Raw genomic sequence first — 20,970 nt, forward strand, 5'->3', positions numbered from 1 at the left:
TCCCATCTACGTTTCTGCAACTTATATGTGATCTGAATTTTTTTTTCTTTCTCTGATCTCATAGGAAACTCAACGTTGGGTTGGATTAATAGGAAGCTGGTAGTGGTAAGTTCATCAATTCATTCGCAGCCCAAATCAACCTGGAATCTCTCTTTGAAGTTATGTCCTTCATCTCTTGCACCTTCACAAACACATATAAGCGATTGTATAGAATTTTTTTCTTTTTTTCTTTTTTTGTGTTTAAATATTTTAAAATCACAAATTTTACTAATAAAATCTTATAGAATTTCATAGAATCACATTTCATTTTCCTTTTTTTTTAATAGAAAAACTCTAAAACACAATTAAATCTCCTAAAATCTTTCAAAATTCTAAAATATTAAAATCCTATGAAATCTTAAAAAAAACAAATTGAATACCCCCTCAAAGTCTTTTTATTTTTGCGAAAAGAGTAAGTGCTTTTGTTAACTGACTTAATTCATTGACTCAAAAGATAACCGTAAAGTTGACTCGTAAATTAAGTAAAGTACAATAGAACCTCTACAAATTAATACTCTTTAAATTAATAATATCTATAAATTAATAAATTTCTCCGGTCCCAAGTTGGGACTAATGTAATTTTGGACATTATTCGATAATATAATAAAATAATATTTTTTTTGAAACTTCTTTATAAATATATGGTCCCATCAATAATATAAATTAATAATTATATAAAATTATATAATATATGTATATATATACACATTAATTTTTATTGGAATTTATTTTCAATATTTTTACTATATAAAAATTTTTGAGTGCTATCTTCAAAACATGATAATTGTTAGTTTCATTGTAATTGATTTTATAAAAATATTAGTTATAAAGATTAAATCTTATTTTTAATATTTTTTTACCTAATTAGAAAAATCTCTCTATAAATTAATAATTCTTAATTTATCGATAAATTAAAACCTCTATAAATTAATAAAATTTCATGGTCCCGACTTTATTAATTTATAGAGGTTTTACTGTATGTATGGATATGCTTGCTAATTGCAAGTTGCCTTTTTATGTAATAATCCTTATCAAGTCCCCATTTTGCATTTAAGTGAAATCTTATCACGAAAAGTAGTAAGACATTTTGCATTGCACCAAAAAAATAATAATAATCGCACCAGAAAAGTAGTAAGACATTTTGCATTTTTCATGAAAGTCTTGAGAAGAAGATGATAAGCCTATGCAAGTGTATACCAGAAGGAAGAACAGAGGATTTGCAGCACGTGCGGACGAGGAAGGAGACACGTGCGAGTAAATTAGATTGTCATATATAAGCTTGAGTTGTAAATAGCATTCGTTATGTTGTTTGTTGTGAGAAAAACGAGACATTGTGAGTCTTTGTTGGAGAGAATTATGTCTAGCTGCGTCTAGAGTTCTCTGGTTACATTCTGTTAGGATTTGTACATTCATTCTTTCACAGATAATAAAAAGAGAGTCTTTTTCTTATCAAATGGTGCGTTCGTGATCGAGATCGAAGTTATCGCAGGAAATTAGGGTTTCAAATTGGGGATTTGTGGGAAGAATCGAAGAATCAAGAAACGACGATGGTTACATCAATTGGGTTATCACCGGTGCGAGAACTCTCGGAGGAGGAACAACATGACGCGTCTTTAGCTGACGTCTATGATAAATTGGGCGAGGTGCGAAGCTTTGGAAGCAAGATGAAGGATCGAATTGAAACGATAGGTTCACAAATGGGGTCAAAGATCGAATCTTTGGGAAACGAATTGAGGATTCGCGATCAGAAATTGGAAGATCTTGGAAGGAAGCTGGATCTCGTCTTGAGTTATTTACCTGGAATTGTGACGGTTCGCGAAGTGGGTGGCTCAAGTCAATCGGTTCCATCACGACACCAAGATAACAATAACCAGGTACGTTTTTCACCCTTGGAACCATGCCGTAGCAATATTAGGCCAGGGTTACGTGAGAACTTGGTGAAGAATGTAGAAATGGCTGTATTTGATGGAGCTGGAGTGTATGGCTGGGTTGCTCGGGTTGAGCAATTTTTTTGTTTGGGAGGTTATAACGACGAAGAGAAATTAGCTTTGGTGTCAGTGAGTCTTAGCAGAGAAGCTTTAAGTTGGTACAACTGGGTGGTAAACACAAGGCAGTTCGACTGTTGGACGCAGTTTAAGTCAGCCTTGATGTTGCATTTCGGGAACTTGAAGATAAGAGGTCCAAGCCAAAGTCTCTTTTGTATACAACAAACATGTTCAATAGCAGATTACATCCAGAGGTTTGAGGATTTATATTCCCAAGTATCGGGCCTTGATGAACAGAAGTTAGAAGGCATATTCATCAACGGTTTGACTCAAGAAATACAGGAACTGGTGCATATGCAAAAGCCTCGCAATTTGCCAGAAATGGTGGCTGAAGCTAGAGCGATGGAGTCAAGTATTATGCGGAGAGTGGTTAAGAAGGAGTTGTTGTTGGCTAATAAGGAGAATAAGGAGTCATATAATCAGGATTATAGAGGAAACTCTCAGTACAATACTAATTCTTGGAAGATAAAGACCATTGCCGCTGATACAGTACAACCCTTGGAAAAACCAATGCCAAGAATTGATCAACGGCCAAGAAAACACAACACCAATGCAGAGTTAGATGAGAAGAGAAGAAAAGGACTTTGTTTCAAATGTGATGGGCCTTGGTCAAAGGATCATAAATGTCCAAACAGAGAGTTGAGAGTAATGACGGTGTTTAATGGGTTTGAGGTAGAAGTTTTGGATGATAACTGAGAAGAAGAAGTGTTTGCAGAACGTATGGGCGAATGCATGTCGTTATCCTTTCAATCCTTCAGGGGAATATCTGGACCCTCAACTACTAAAGTGAGAGGATCAGTGGGTAAAGACAACATTGTGATCATGCTAGACAGCAGTGCAACACAAAATTACATATCACCTGCTGCTGCAAAGAAGTTGAAGCTGAAGTGTAGAGAAGACCCTAACCTGAATGTGACTTTAGGAACGGGTATAGTGGTGAATGGGTTAGGAGTTTGTGAGAAAGTTACCTTCTCTGTTCAAAATTTGGAGTTTACAACAGATTTTATTGTATTGGAGTTGGGACAGATTAATGTCATCCTTGGAGTTTATTGGCTGAGAACATTGGAAGATTGCGGAGTTAATTGGGAGAAGAATGAGATGTCTTTTATCCACAATGGTCAGATGGTATCTATAAGAGGAGAATCTGACCTACTCATCTCAAAAATGTCATTAAAGTTGTTATCGAGTGGATACAAAATTCAGAAGAAGGGTGTAGAACTGGCATTGTATAATCATCAGTTGATTCAACCGTCTATTGATCAACTCGATATGGGGACCCAAGCGGTTTTAAACTCGTTTGAAGATGTATTTGAGGTTCCTTCCGGATTACCGCCACTTAGAGGAAGAGAACATGCAATCACTTTACTGCCAGGGCATAACACCATTAGTGTGAGACCTTATAAGTACCCTCATGCGCAGAAAGAGATCATGGAGAAGATGGTCAAGGAGATGTTAGATTCGAGAATCATCAGACCCAGTCACAGTCCTTTCTCAAGTCTAGTGTTGCTAGTGAAGAAGAAGGACAATAGTTGGAGGTTTTGCATTGATTATAGAGCATTAAACAGGGTGACAAAGCCTAATAAGTTTCCAATTCCCATGATAGATCAGCTCTTGGATGAGTTAAATGGAGCCATTGTGTTTTCAAAACTAGACCTTCGAGCAGGCTACCATCAGATCATAATGAGGGAACAAGATATTGAAAAGACTGCTTTCAAGACTCACGATGGCCAATACGAATTCTTAGTCATGTCTTTTAGACTAACGAATGCTCCAGCAACTTTCCAGTCTCTAATGAATGAAATTTTTAGGCCATATCTACGGAGATTTGTTTTGGTATTCTTTGATGATATATTGGTCTATAGCAACTCACTCGAAGAACACCAGGAACACCTGAAAGTCGTGATGCAGATCTTAAGGGAGAGTAGACTGTTTGCGAATAAAAAAAAGTGTTCTTTTGCTCAGAAGCAGATTGAATATTTGGGTCATATCATCTCTAGAGAAGGGGTATCTACTGACCCAGTTAAAACACAGGCGATGACAAGATGGGTCACACCAAAGTCAGTTAAAGAATTGAAAGGGTTTCTGGGGCTCACAGGATATTACATGCGTTTTATCAGAGGTTATGGAGTTTTGGCAAAACCTCTAACCAATTTATTGAGGAAAGATAGCTTCGAGTGGACTCCGGAAGCACATAAGGCTTTCGACAAACTCAAACTTGCTATGTCCACAACTCCTGTTTTATCACTGCCAAAATTTGAAGAAACCTTTGTAGTAGAGGCAGATGCATCAGGGTTTGGATTGGGTGCAATATTGATGCAAAGCAGAAAGCCAATCGCATATTTTAGCCACGGATTGACTGCTAAAGAACAATTGAAGCTAGTGTATGAAAGAGAACTTATGGCTATTGTGTTATCGGTTCAGAAGTGGAAGCACTATCTCTTTGGCAGACATTTCGTAGTTCACACTGATCAGAAAAACTTAAAATTTCTACTGGAGCAGAGAGAAGTAACCATGGATTATCAGAAATGGCTCATTAACCTTTTGAACTATGATTTCAAGATATCATATAAACCTGGTGTAGAGAACAAAGCATCTGATGGATTATCGAGAATGGTGCAACCCCAGGGCGTGTTACTATCTCAGTTATTAATGGCTCTGACTATTCCATCAGCTCTCCAACTCCAGGATATATATGAGGCGATTGACAAGGATGAGAAGATACAGAAGGAGATTCAAACATGTTTGGAGAAGAAAAATGAGAATAAGAAGTTTTCAGTGAGGGAGGGCAGGCTGTGGTTTAAAAACAGATTGGTCATCCCAAAGAACTCAAGTTCAATCCCTTTAATTTTGGAGGAGTGTCATAGCGGTGTGGTTGGTGGTCACTCAGGGGTATTAAAAACGGTTAAGAGGGTACAACAATCGTTTCATTGGGATGGTCTGTTTAACGATACACAAAAGTTTGTAGCAGAGTGTGAAACTTGCCAGAGACACAAGTATTCTACATTGTCTCCTGCGGGCCTTTTACAACCTTTACCAATACCACAAAACGTATGGGAAGACATTACAATGGACTTTATCGAAGGTTTACCGACATTACAGGGAAAAAATGTCATTTTGGTCATCGTGGATAGACTGAGTAAATACGGTCACTTCCTGAGTCTGAAACATCCTTTTGAAGCCGCGAATGTTGCCAAATTGTTTGTGAAAGAGGTGGTGAAACTTCACAGTTATCCAGCTACCATCGTATCGGACAGGGGAAGCACATTCTTAAGCAAATTTTGGAAAGATGCTTTCAAACTTTCAGGTACCAAACTCAAATATAGCACGGCGTTTTACCCACAAACCGATGGTCAAACAGAGGTGTTGAACCGGAGTCTAGAAACGTACCTGAGATGTTTTGCGTCAGCACACCCTAAGACGTGGCACCAATATCTGTCGTGGGCTGAGCTGTGGTACAACTCTTCTTATCACACATCGTTGAAAGCAACACCATTTCGTATCTTGTATGGGAGGGATCCTCCGGCTATTTGCGTTTTGAGGAACAGTCAACTAAGATCTTGGAGTTAGAACAGATGATGAAGGAACGTGATCTAATGCTTTCTTAGATTAAGAAGCATCTTACGCATGCACATCAGCTGATGAAAAACAACGCAGATAAGCACCGAAGGGACGTGGAGTTTGACGTGGGAACATGGGTTTTCCTGAAGCTACGACCGTACAGGCAACAGTCAGTAACCAAGAGGGCTTGTCAAAAACTAGCAGCTAAATACTTCGGTCCATATGAGATATTGGAGAGAATTGGGAAAGCAGCTTATCGTCTTAAGCTTCCGGATGGCTCAAAGATTCACCCGGTGTTTCACGTATCTCAACTCAAGAAAGTGTTAGGAGAGCACCATCAGGTTATTTCACCTCCTGATCTTTTCAATTAAGCAGAGGAGATAATTCTTGAGCCAGAGGAGGTGTTGGAAACCCGATACAATGCTAATGGAACGTTGGAAGCTTTGGTTCGTTGGAAGAGTCTACCAGAGTGTGAGAATTCTTGGGAACTATTCAAAGAATTGAAGAAGCAGTTTCCGAGTTTGGCGCTTGAGGACAAGCTTCATTTCGAAGGAGGGGGGGGTATTGATAAGCCTATTAAAGTGTATACTAGAAGGAAGAACAGAGGATTTGCAGCACGTGCGGACGAGGAGGGAGACACGTGCGAGTGAATTAGATTGTCATATATAAGCTTGAGTTGTAAATAGCATTCGTTATGTTGTTTGTTGTGAGAAAAACGAGACATTGTAAGTCTTCGTTGGAAAGAATTATGTCTAGCTGTGTCTAGAGTTCTCTGGTTACATTCTGTTACGATTTGTACATTCATTCTTTCACAGATAATAAAAAGAAAGTATTTTTCTTATCAGAAGACCACCTAAAAGTCTTATACCCGAGACCGAGAGATTCTCAAGACGGTACCATATCAAAAGGAGTTTTACACTTGACGAACTAACCCGATGGTAAAAACTTCTTGCTCTGGAAACTAATTAGAGGTAAGACAACTGATGTAACAATCCAAATTTTTTTAAACAAATAAGCATCAAACAAGTTAAAACCCGCATACAAGTGTTACGGTTAAAGCACTTGGATAAATCCTCTAGAATTTAGCCTAGCTTACGGCTATTTGAATTTTGGTTTCCGGATTCTTTTTGATTCTGCACTATATCTTGTTACTTGATGATCAGGTTCTGATTTTAATTGAGTCTTCAGATTTAACTAAAAGTTGTATTGAATGAATAGGTAAAGTCAAATATGTCATGATGTTCTTTTATGTTTGGCAGATTGGCTGGAGAAAGAGGAAGTGAAGGAAGTTAGCCAACAGTGATCTTGTCTAGGAACGATGGAGCAATCATTGATAGAGGACGACTTAATTGCTTTCAAGTATCTCTAGTGGAAGAGTGAAAACGTTTCACCTCCGTTTCCTCCAACCATGGCTTTAAACGTTTAGATACTTAAAACGGTTTCTTCTTCCAGAAGTGTTGTGGGGTTGCTTTGATTCGGATTCATAAAGTGATAAGAGTTACGAAGGAATCCTATTCATCTAGTTGGAGAATGAATACTCATCATGTGGTTCAAATGGTAACAGTTGTCTAAAGCTAAAGTAGGGTCTTCTGTGTGTATAAATAATGTTTTGTTCAGTAGAAAAATCTATCTCAGGAAAAATTTGAAAGACACCAAAAGATGAATCTATAACACTCAAGATTGGTATCAGAAGCAACCTTCTTTACAAACAAAATAATATCAAGTTCATCAACACAAATGCGGACAATACAAGAATACAAAACAGCTGCCAAGCTCTTTTTTATTACCGAACCATACAAATAACATCCTATACTCAAACAACCATCAACCAAGGAACTAGAGGTGGCAGATCTACTTCCCAAACAAAGTTCCAAGAATCCATGAAATATCCACGAAATATCGGTTCCTGATGCTACATACCGCACAAATAAGTAAGTAGCTGGAGAAGACGAGAGCGGCTGCAGCGCCAAGGAAGCCGAAGAACGGAGCAGTTTCATCGCCGCTGAACGTAGACATCTTCTCAGATCTCAAAAACTTGGATTCAAATCTCTCTCTGTGAGAGATTTGGAATTTTGCAGCGATACACCTCTCTCTGTGATTTTTTTTTTGTTTTTGGATTTTTTTTCAGATGAGTGGAAGAGATCGACGCAGTCGGTTGGGAATATAGTTCTTGTACACGTTGTAACTGGGCCGGGTCTTTACCGTGTTGAATTTAAAGCCCTTTTTGCTTTTCACAATAGTATATGTAAGTTGTTTTGAGAAAAGAAAAGATTTAAGTATTTAACTATATATCAAAAGTCAAAATATATGTTTTTTTTTCCAACATGGCAACATATGTTGTTGTCCAAAAAAAAAAAAAAAAAGGCAACATATGTTGTTTAATGTTGATTGATAAGCCGTATAATGTCTCTAACACTACGGAAGCTGAAGTCGGAGGAGCACGTGAACAGTTTGTTGTATAAACTCTTTGTTTGTCATTGTAGAAGGATTATGTTGTTTGTGAGTAAAAGCAGAGTCGCGTGTGACTTCTAACTTCTAAGAGAGTGAGAGAGTTTTGCTCTAGCTGTGTCTCGAGACTCTTACGGTTACAGATTGTATTGTTACATTTCTAAAGATAATAAAGAGTTTACAGTTTCTTCTTATCATTGATACGGAACCCATTGTCATTAGAGTTTACAATAATAATTGTCTCTGTTTTACACTATAAATATGAACGTATTGGTTCATATTGAAATACACTTCTTCTCTACAATGAAAGATTGAAAGTAAAATCACGCTCTATTATTTCGTTTTCTTTAGATTTTCCATATTTATTTCCATATTTATTTATCATTTGCTACTTGTTGAAATATCTTCCAGATAAAAAGTTGTTGTGACAACGTACGAAGATCTCTAAGGAGTTGAGCGAAGAAGTGACGATCGAGTACACTCATGCAATCATAAACTCATAAGAGATAAAAATTAATCAAAGGTTTTGTTGAGATATGATCCAACTTGAAACAGGAAGTTGTAGTGAATCAGAAGCTTGTCAAAGTTTGTTTAACATGTGCCTGTTTAGTCTGTCAGAAACTGGACCATATATTTGTGTGAAGCCCATACAGGAACCGACTATGTATTAGGTATAAATACATAAAGTCAAATAGATGAAAAAATAAGAGAGAGAGCAAAAAGAGTTGCGCCGAACCCTAGTTCAGGCGGTTCTGAAAAGGTGAACAGAGCTAGAGAGAGATGTAGATTCTCGGTCTATTTAGGCTCAATCTCTTGTTATTCTTTTTTCATATGTTGTTCTTGTGAGACTCGATCTAGGATGTTAGACGAGTACGAGAGGTATGTTGTAACCATAAAACATATGTAACTCTTGATCTATAATGGATGTTGAGGACTCTGTTTTCTCCCTAGACGTAGCTGCTGATGCAGTGAACTGGGTTACCAAATTTCTGTGTTCTCTGTTTATGTGTTCTCTCTATTTCCGTGTTTAAAGCTTGAGTCAGATCCATCAATCAATACTTGATTGAATCCAAAGTTGTTGTATCGATTTACAACAAGTGGTATCAGAGCCTCAGGTTCTTGAGGAGCAAGCTTTGTGAGAAAGCTTCCAGATCTGTGAAGGAAAGTGATAGCTTTATATCGATATGTAGTTGGCAGAGAGAAGGTGATACAATAACATGAAAGAAGAAGATGGTGGCTGTTCTGGGTTTCAGAACATGGATGTTGGAGGAAGGAAGATTCACTGCAGCAGATCCAATAATATCAGAAGATGTCAAGTTTATGAACTCTAAAGGATCTACAGCTTGTCTCCTCCAATGACTCGAGAGTTGAACATCAATGTGAGTTCTGGATCAAGCAATTCACTGGTGATGATGTTGATATCAATTATATGATATATTTCGAGGCTGGTACAAGAATGCTCATCCATAGAGTTTGTTCTTGATTTAAGGTTGTGCAACCAACTGGAGATTAATTTGAGGTGGAGTTAACCTCTACTTGCTTTAGGCTCAAATATTGAAGACGTCAAGTCTGTATCCTCTACAGTCATGATATATCATGGTTTTTGTGGTTTTTAACCATGATATAAAGAGTCTTTTAGTGTCTTTTAATTTGTTTTCTAGGATGTTTTTGAGTCTTTACAGGTTTTCTAGGATTTTGACATGAAAGGAGCAAAGTGGAGCAATTTGGATCGTTTTGGAGCATAAATCTCAGATCAAAGCATGGGCATCGATCGACACCAAGATAGGAGGCATCGATCGACACTCATCTCTGCCGACTCAAGACCCAAGTTTTGGAAAATTTACAAATCTGCCCCAAAGTTTTCCATATTTTCAACATAAGTCCCTGACGTGTTTTAGGACATATAAATAATGTTTTTAGGTTTTTCAAACCCTTAAGTTTTATTCTAGAAAGTTTTATTTTTCTGCAACCCTTTGAGATTTTGAGAGCTTTTGGGAGAGAGATCTGAACTGCTTTGAGAGAAGAATTCTTGAACTCCCTCTTTACTCTTTTAATTTCAATTGCTTATTATTCAGAAAGATGTTTTGTTCTTCATTGATTATGTCTGAGTAGTTTGCTTGTTAGGTTTAGGGTTTTTCACAGGGATTTTATGAATTATTAGATCTGTTTATTTAGGATTCTTTATCTATCTAGATCTTCATCTTAGGTTGTTCTTCATATTAATTCTTGATTGGCCATCTAGAATTAATACTCTAGGAAAATAAATTGATATGAGAATATAATTAATTTTCCTGATAAAACCTTTTGATGAGCAAAAATATTTTTTGCAAAGAGATTTGATTTAATAATTTTGTGAGCAATCTAAACCTGATTTTATTGCTGATTTATTACCTAGAATTTTACAAAGAGATTTGGATTTTCTGGTTTTAAATTTAGATATTATTTGCAGTGAGAACTGATTTAATTTACAAAAGTGTTTAGAGTTCTAGATCTGTTCTTAATTGTTTGAATCCTAATTTATTGATTGATTTAATAATTCATAATTTCCTGAGAAATTCCCTAGGCCTAGCTTTTTGATCTTCTGAATTTACAACAGCTTTATTTAATATTTTGCATTGCTATTTTTAATTCAATTTAATCTGTTTAGCATAATTATAAAACTCTATAATTTATTGTGTAGTCTTGAGTCCTTGTGGAATTCGACCCCTAAGTACTGCATTGACCTCTTAATTTGAGAGAGTAGCTCTAGGGTTAATTTGAGCATATCAAGTCACAAGGTCAAAGTGTGATGTTCTGAAGAGTTGTTTCTACATGTATGTTGTATTAAGATGAACACACCAATCCTTGGTCATATATGTTTATATGTCGTTTTGTATAGTTTAAGAAGTTTCCTTTTGTTGATCTCTTTGTATTCATATAAATAGATTGTAACTAGGTCAATATTTTTTAAGGAATGAGAATATCTCCTTCTCCTTTATTCTAACCTAGCCGCTCTCTCTTTCTCTCTTTTTCTCGTGATCAATCTATCTCATTCTCTATTCTTCTCATACTCATCTGTTTGTAATTCTTACATGGTATCAGAGCAGTAACGCTCCTATTCTACAAAATCTTAGTTTGTTTTCTTTTTACTCCACACCAAATTCAGTTTGAAAATCTTTCATGGATCTAAGCCAAACGTTAATCATTTCGGTTACACTCAAGCGTGGAAACTACTTGCTATGGGCAAGGACTACAAAGACAGTGTTGTGTGGCCGTGGACTTTGGAAGCACATTGAGAAGAATGAAGCTACAAAGGAGATAACGACTACACAAGAAGGAAAGGAGATCGTGGCTTGTGATGGTGACAAATGGTTCCAAGAGAATCAAAGTGTCTTAGCTTTTATCCAAAACTCCTTGGATGCTCCGATCCTCGAGTCGTATTCTTACTGCAAGACAGCTAAGGATCTTTGGGATACCTTGAAAAATGTGTTTGGAAATGACTCAAACCTCAGCCGTGTATTTGAGATTAAGAGAGCCATCAACAACCTTAATCAAGAAGAGATGGAGTTCACCAAACATTTTGGGAAATTCAGATCTCTTTGGGCAGAGTTAGAGATGTTAAGACCTAACTCAGTGGATCCAGTGATCCTAAACGAACGTCGTGAGCAAGATAAAGTGTTTGGTCTTCTCTTGACGTTAAACTCATCTTACAATGATCTCATCAAACATATCCTCCGTTTAGAAAAACTTCCAAGTCTCGAAGATGTGTGTGACCAAATTCAAAAAGAGCATGGCTCGATTCGTCTGTTTGGAGCTAAAGGAGATCTTATCACCGCCAACAAAGCAGAAGTTGCTGTAGCGAACAAGGTTTACTACAAAAATGATGGGAAGAACCGTGTCATATGTGACCATTGTAAGAAACCGGGTCACTTCAAGGATAAATGTTGGAATCTTCATCCTCACCTCCGACCAAGAAGTGTTAATCCAAAGGCAAACCAAACATGTGGATATGGTGAAGGTCAAGCTCAGGTGACGACTCAAACCACTGGAGGTAATGGAGTAGCACTAGCAGCCTCCTCAGAGCTGGTGAGGAGGTCCGATCTCGATGCTCTCATCAAGGCTCTAAAAAAGTCTTCTGGTAACGCTTATCTCACTCTTAATGCTATGAAACCTCTTATTGTGGATTCTGGAGGTTCTCACCATATGATTAGTGATTCTAAGCTAATTAGTGATATCAAACCCACTTTAGGGAATGTGATCATAGCAAATGGAGATAAGATACCGATTAAGGGAATTGGAAATTTAAATTTGTTTGATAGAACCTCTAAAGCGTTTTACATGCCTAGCTTCACTTCGAATTTGTTATCTGTTAAGAAGGTGACTAATGATCTTAATTGTTATGCAATCTTTGGTCCTAATAATGTGTATTTTCAGGATATTGAAACAAGTAAAGTTCTTGGCAAAGGAAGCACCACTTCGAATTTGTTATCTGTTAAGAAGGTGACTAATGATCTTAATTGTTATGCAATCTTTGGTCCTAATAATGTGTATTTTCAGGATATTGAAACAAGTAAAGTTCTTGGCAAAGGAAGCACTAAAGATGATCTTTATGTGCTTGAGGATTCGAATCTCACCACTGCTTTATCTTCTTGCTTTAAGTCAATAATCAATGAGGCAAATGGTTCAATTTGGCATGCTAGACTTGGTCATCCACAATTTCGTGCATTGCATTTAGTTTTACCTAGTTTTTCTTTTTAAAATAATGATTGTGAAGCTTGCATCCTTGGTAAACATTGCAAAACAGTTTTTCCCAACTCTTCTACTATGTATGAGCATTGTTTTGATTTAATTCATTATGATGTTTGGATATCACCATGCTTGTCTCGTGAAAATTAGAAATATTTTCACTTTTATTGATGATAAATAGAAATACACTTGGTTAACTTTGCTTCCATCTAAGGATCGAGTTCTTGAAGCTTTTCTAAACTTTCAGAATTATGTGACTAACCAATTTAATGCTAAGATAAAGATTTTTAGATCAGATAATGGTGGGGAGTACACAAGTCATCTGTTCAAACAACATCTGGCCAAACATGGCAAACAAGTTGCCCCTATACGCCTTAACAAAACGGTGTAGCTGAAAGGAAGAATAGACATCTTATGGAGGTTGCCCGGTCCATGATGTTTCACTCAAATGTACCAAAGAAATTCAGCGGAGATGCAGTCGTCACAGCATGCTATCTGATCAATCGAACCCAACAAAAATACTGGGTGATATCTCTCCATTTGAAGTGCTTAACAAGATTAAACCATCTATTAATCACTTACGTGTGTTTGGCTGTGTATGTTATATCCTAAAACCAGGTGAACAACGTGACAAACTCGATGCTAAGAGTGTCAAGAGCATGTTTATTGGATATTCAACTACACAAAAGAGATATAAATGCTATGAACCAGAAGCTAGAAGAGTCTTGGTCTCAAGGAATGTAAAATTCTTAGACTCCAAGGGGTTCTATGATGAAAAGAACTGGGAAACTTGAAAGATCTCTCTTGTTCTCAAACTGACAGAGCAAACAACCTTCGAATCCTTATAGAGAGGCTTGGAGTTGCTGATTACCAGCCCCAACCGTCACCTATCATCAGTAAATCGCCGAGAGCCTCTAACAACAAACTGATTGAGCTACATCATCCTGAATCAACAACTGAAGATGTGAGTAGTTCAGCAGCAGAACCTCCTCGACAACATCAAGACGAGGATGGAATTAACAATAACCGTGAGGAAACTCTAAACTCACTTGGTACTAATAACAGTGAGGATCGTACATCAGATGATGACCTTACCATAGAAGGAGAAGAAGCCGAAACAGAAGAGGATCCACATCAAGTGGTGGAGACCGATATTATCACACTCCGCAGAAGTGAACGTCCCAAGAAAAATAATCGAGTTTACTACAATAGTCAGGCTGTGACTCATCCTATATAAGCAGTCTGCACTCTTGCACACCTTCATGTCGAACAACAAGTCTTTCTTACTCAAATCGATTCCACAAAGTTATGAGAAAGTTAAAGAACACAAAGTTTGGAGGGATGCTGTGGGAGATGAAACTGACGCAATGGTCAAGAATCATACATGGGATGGAGCTGATTTACCAAAGGGAAAGAAAGCTGTGACATCTCGGTGGATCTTTACTATAAAGTACAAGAGTGATGGGGGGATAGAACGATATAAAGCCAGACTTGTAGCTAGAGGATTTACCCAAACCTATGGAAAAGACTATCTCGAGACATTCGCACCAGTAGCCAAACTTCATACGGTAAGAGTAGTTATGTCACTAGCTGTTAACCTCTCTTGGGAATTGTGGCATATGGATGTGAAGAATGCGTTCCTACAAGGAGAACTAGAGGATGATGTGTATATGAGACCACCACCGGGTCTTGAAGACACTGTTGGACCTAGAAAGGTGTTCAAACTCAAGAAAGCCACCTACGGCTTAAAATAATCTCCAAGGGTCTGGTATCCCCATTGATGTGAGATTTCACTGATTTGATTGTATTGAGATTATAAATAGATAGTTCTCGAGCAGAGGTTGGATCGGTATGTTATTCACCAAGTTTATTAGTGTCACTCCCAACAGTTTTTTTTAGCATAGGTTAGATTTACTATTTTTAGCCAACCTTGGTCCAATTCTTGTCAATGCTAGGCAGGATAGGAGACTTGGCACAATACGTTTCATTCTACTACACTCTTTTCAGCTATCATTTGGTGCTATATTTAGTGTGTATAGAAATGATATGTGGCATTGATATGTGTATAGAAATGATATGCGTATAGAAATGCTACATTTGGCACAATATGTTTCATTCTACTGGTCTTTAGAAATGATATCTTCTATATTTAGTGTGTATAACTTCCAAGTGAATTAAGATGTTAATCTTTTGCCGGACAAACTTATTTTTCATCTGTGAGAGGTCCAAATACCGTTGTTTTTAGCTTTTACTTTACATCCTCGTTAAAAAAAAGATCAATAAAAAAAAGAAACAAATACAACAAATCAAAACCGCAAAATGAATCATTCACAAAACAATTCACAAATAAGATGCTAAAGATATAATGAATCTCTAATTCAACACAAACATACAAAACAACACATAATAAAAAGAAAAAAAAACATACACACAATAATTAAAATTACAAAAAAAAAATACACAAAATCCTCCCTGCTGCGTAGCGTGGGTACTATCCTAGTACCCTTAAAATTACTGCCATCAAAATACCCTTAAAATTTACAGTTAAGGTAATGACATTTTGATGTTTTAATTAAAGTGTGGACGAAACCTTACGTCATTATATTAATTATATTGACTTTATAATAAAACGAATGATTCAGTTTGGGCTGTAATCAATACAATAAAAGAAGAATGTGTTGCTCTCCTTGCGTGACACATCAGTCTTAACATTGAAGTTGGTGTTGACACATCAGTTAAAATGACTAACCAATCAAAATATAACATTAATACAAATCAACTTTTTCTTTGCCTACATAGACACATAATTATCTATGATTCAGAGTTAAATGTTAAATGTATAAACTAAAAAAATACAAAACGTGATTTATCTATTAAAATCAATATTTTAACGTTTAATATTTATAGTTCAGTTTATTTCGCTAACATTTATTTAATTAATTCCGCAATTGATCTAACATAGTAAATATGCTGAAATATATATTTCCAAAATCGTCTAGAAGAAAGTCGATAAAATATTGACTACTTCGGCCGAACTTCACGTGGCAGTCCCATCGCCTTGACCTGCATAACAGGAACTCCAAAGCCTGAGAAATGTGGCTTCCCAAATGATTATACCGAGCAATATTCCACAGTTTAGAATGCACAACCATACATTATGTGCACTAATACTCAAGGTCTATGCAGAACATTACTCTCATGATCAAAGCGACATCAATCAACACTACACTAAAACAAACTTGTAATAACCGAAAGGTTAAAATATAAACAAACTTGGAGTTAAAATCGATTCTCAATGTTAAGATCGATTTCTTCTACTTCCAGTATCGATATCCCACCTCTCTTCGCAGTGCCGGCTTAACAGGGAGGGCGGGCAGTGCGACCGCTCCGGGTACATAGATTAAAGAGGCATATACGTATCAGAAAAGGGGCACAAATTTTTTTTTCTGTAAGTTAAAGAGGCACAAAAAATATATTTTTAATTTAAAGGGGCACAAAAAAAAAATTTGTAAGCTAAAAATGGGCACAAAAAAAAATTATATGAACCAAAAAGACTTTAAAAAAAAATCAGTAAGTTTTTCTATAGGTTAAGGGGCATTTTTTTTTTTGCCCAAGGGCACGTAATATGTTTAAGCCGGCACTGTCTCTTCGGCAAAGTTCTGACTTATAAATAAGAATAAACCCTTATATGTAAAGGTTATGACTTCCACTATCGGTTTTGATCTGGTCTTTAATATATATGTTTTTGTTCTATGTAGCACACAACACGTGTGGGATCAGAACCATGAATAAAACTGAAGAGGAACAAAGGATGATGATAAGAAACTGAAAAAACTCAAGTTCCGGTGGCGCAGCGGAAACTCTAAATTTGGTGATTCGTTAAAATAGAGGTTGATTGATTGGTGATGACGAAGAGTTGATTAACGGTGGAGAAGTAACGACGGAAGCACGATGAAGAAGAAGAATAAGCCATTGTGTTATTCATAGCTCTCTCTCTCTTGGCCCTGTGTATGCTTAAGTAGTTTTCTTCAAAAAGTTTTCGATTCTCACAGGACAGGGTTTAGCGATTCTGACTTCTCGTCGTGAAAGTAAAAGAAGAGATTCCAGAATTTTCTTAAGTAAGCAAAATCAGTAAACAAAAGCCATTGTTCATGAAGATATTGCCTATCCATCAAATTGGGTTAAGTTGGTTTTATGATTTTAATCTCTTTTGATCATGTACGATTGTTGATTTTTAGATAGTGTAGTCATTTGTAGTTAGAAGCGTTGATGAGACCATGTTCTCGCATGAGCTTTCTAATGACCAAACTCTTTAAGACCCTCATTAGTAAATAGCTCATTGAAGGTTTTGTTGTAGTTGTTGTTTGACGATTTGCTATATGCTATTAATTTTGCCTTTGATATAATGTTTTTATTTTCATGTTTCTTCAAAGAGTGTAATGTGGATATATTGGATTAGAAGGTAGCTACTTTAAGCTTAGTTAGGAGTGTATCAACAAAGGAAACATAAACACCTTATATGATCTTGGTAAAAATAAACTTCGTTTGTTGTATTGATGTTTGTGATGCTTTGCCATTCGAATCATGGATTTTGTATTCATTTGTGTATTGATCAATGTTTTGTATTGGTAAACTTGTTCACAAACACAACAAGAAGTGTGTCAGTTTTGTTATAAGAAACAGAAACAAAAAAGTTCCCCGAGTGACAATCCCTTAAGTATATTATCAACTCTGTTTTGTTCAGTTGCTACTCTCAGCCTTTGTCTCTTGGATCGATTGTTGTGTAGGGTTCTGAGTGAAAGCTTGTAGAAACGCATGAAAATGAAACTTGGAGAATAAGCTCTTTTCGTGATATTATTACATCTCACTTTTACAATTACATTGTTATTTTGTATTTAAAGAGAAGACTCTTAAATGATAATAGAACATGTGTCCTCTAACTCATGATTCCAAAATATATCAAATTAAGTTTGTCTAACTCATGATTCTAACTCATGTAAACGCTAGCATACATTAGAGTTAAGCCAAATTATACAATTAAATTTACCTGATTTAAATGTAAACGTTTATAATAACAAATACTATGGAATTACAAAGGGAAAAATGTCATTAAAATCCCCAAGTCTACATTTTCGTTGATTTAAAGCCCGAACTCTTCTTTTAGAGGAAAAAAACACCAATTATTTGTTGACTTCCAAATAAATCGCAAACTCTCGTTGACTTAGCCTTTTGAGGCACAACTTTAAGTGATCGAACGAAGAAATTAAACGGGCTTAATTATCCGTTAACGAGATCCGTTAATAGCAAAACGACGCTGTTTATAACACCCTAAAACTCCCAAATTGAGAAATCGATTTTCAATTTCCCTAATTCACAAACCCTAATCGATCTAACCCTAATCAAACATGATATCTTCGATGACGAGAAGATTCCAGATCTCTTTTTGTTATACACTGGAAGAACTGTCGACCAAGGTTCTCTTCAGTTCTCCATGTAAAGATCGTTACACCGGCTCCACAAACAAACTTCAATGGCACTCCACGGTCGAACGAAGCTACAACTGATGTCTCTGAGCTAGAACTCATCTCGTTAACTCGAAGAAGAAGAGAGAAATCGAAGAAGAAAAGAGAAATTGAACAAGAAAAGATAAATTGAGATCGATTAGGGTTTGTGAATTGGGGAAATGAGAATCGATTTCTTAATTTGGGGGTTTTAAGGTGTTATAAACAGTGTCGTTTTGCTATTAACGGATAATTAACCCCGATTAATCTCTCCGTTTGACCACTTAACGTTGTGCCTCAAAAGGCTAAGTCAACGAGAGTTTGCGATTTATTTGGAAGTCAACAAATAATTGGTGTTTTTTTCCTCCAAAAGCAGAGTTCAGGTTTTAAATCAACGAAAATGTAGACTTGGGGATTTTAATGACATTTTTCCTGAATTACAAATCATTGTTGGCTTAATTTTTATATTTCAGTCTATTTCTATATCTTACCATTGTGTAAATCATAGTTTTCATGATTAATATAATTTCAGAAAACTAAATCATATTTTTAATATCAAATATATTTAAAAATGTATTAAAAAAATCCCGCGGCATCTCGCGGGTCTAACCTAGTAATATTTTAAAACGTTGTATATCGTTGTCATACGTTGTTTCCCTTTTATTAATGAACTCAAAGTTTATCATATACTATACTATACCCTGTTTTCCGAATCACCTCGATCGATTTTTTACTCTTTATTATTATGTATATAAATATTCATTTGTTTACAATTATTATTAGCCAAAATATTACTAGATTAAGCCCGCGTATTAATGCGGATATAAGAAAAATATATGAAATTTTAAGTTGTATTCAAAATATTAATTTTATTTTATTTGTTTTTTTTTTTAAACCGGATTTAAAGTTTACACACATCTTGCAATATAATTTCTTTGTATATTATTACATATATTATTACATGATGATAAAATTAGATTTTAATTCTATGCACTCCATCCCAATGAGTAAATTTATAATTTTCATATCAAAAAATGTGCATTGTATCAAATTTATACCTTACTTAATATTTTATAAAAACTAAAAATTAATAAAACATAATTCTCAAAAAAAAAACCTGAAAACTAATTTTATCTCATATTTGAAAAAAGTAACAATATCTTAAATATATTTGTTTCATATTTTGTAATCTCATAAGTAATAGTTTTACTACTTGTCCAACATTATTATAAATTAATCAAAAATTCAAAAACGTTATTATGAGAAATTTTTTTTTTATGTAAAGGTGAGTAAATAACAGTTAAGTGCCAAATGGAAATGTGAAAATAGTTACATTATGTTAATCACTAATTTTAACACATTATACCTTTTCATATTTTAATCACTTTTATGTATAAATTTATTTTTACTATATGATTATAATAAATAATAATTGCAATTAAATTGCTAATATTTTACTTATTAATTGCACATATTTTCCTATTGAAATTAGTAATTTAATAATAGATTGAAGCCATAGAACTCAAGATCCAAGTTGTGAAGAGTAATCTACAAGAAATCTACAAGGAAGCAAATAACCCCAGCTTAGCAGACAAAGCGTTCATAGCCATCACCGATCCGTTGATTTCAAAGATGGAGGACATTATCATCAGAACTACAGACGTCGAACATTTTCTTCATCGTATTAGGACGCTGGGCCCTTTTGTGGACGAAGATTTTGAGAACTCAAGAGTTTATCTGGATGAAAGACTAAAGGCCTATGCTGCTGTAACGGAAAGGATGCAAGCAAAAAAGGAAGAAGAAGCAAGGAACGATACTGGACGAAGTAACGCATGATGAAGATGACGACGATTCATTCAATATAGTGTGTTTAAGGTAATATACAGTTTCAACGCAGAAGGACGGTGCGTTTTACTTTGGGTGCGAAAAAGGGCGATTTAGGGATTTTTTGCTTTCTCTGCAAGTTTGATGCCGCCGGAGGCTATCCCGCCGGTGGTGGACGGTTCTCCTACGCTTGATGGCTCTACGAGGATGGTAGAGATTGAGGAGGGGGAGCTACCGTTGGTCTGTGATGGTATTAAGGAGGTGAGACAGAAGGTGAGGTTAGTGGAGAGATTTCGACAGAAGCGGGTTTGGGGGATAAAGTCACAAAGGCGGAGAATGGGAGGGGTGGTAGTACTGTGGTGGGGGGGGGGGATCGTACAAAACAAAAGCGATCATGGGTTTCTATGGTAAAGGACCCGGTGGGAATGGAGAAAGTGGATCTGGAGGTTGAGGATGTCGATGGCATGCCCACTGTTCGGTTTCCAGACAGTGTGTTCGAGGATGCTAAGCCCTTATGGGATGATTTTCTGATTGGAAAGTTCTTAGATAAGTCTCCGTCTGTAGGTGGTATTCATGCTCTTGTCAACAAGATTTGGACACTTGGGGATCCTAAAATCAAGATTGAGGTGTTTGTGGTGGATAACTACACAGTAAGATTTCGAATTAAGGATGTGCGTACTCGCGAGAGGGTTTTGCGACGTGGTATGTGGAATCTTTGTGGAGTACCAGTGGTACTTACTAAATGGAGTCCAATTGTGGATACAACACAAGAGGCTCTAACAAAGGTTCCCCTTTGGGTCATAGTGAAGAATATTCCACCAAAGTATTTC

Source organism: Camelina sativa, chromosome 15 (assembly GCF_030686135.1).
Source record: "Camelina sativa cultivar CO46 ecotype springtype chromosome 15, ASM3068613v1".
In the NCBI taxonomy this organism is placed as follows: domain Eukaryota; kingdom Viridiplantae; phylum Streptophyta; class Magnoliopsida; order Brassicales; family Brassicaceae; genus Camelina; species Camelina sativa.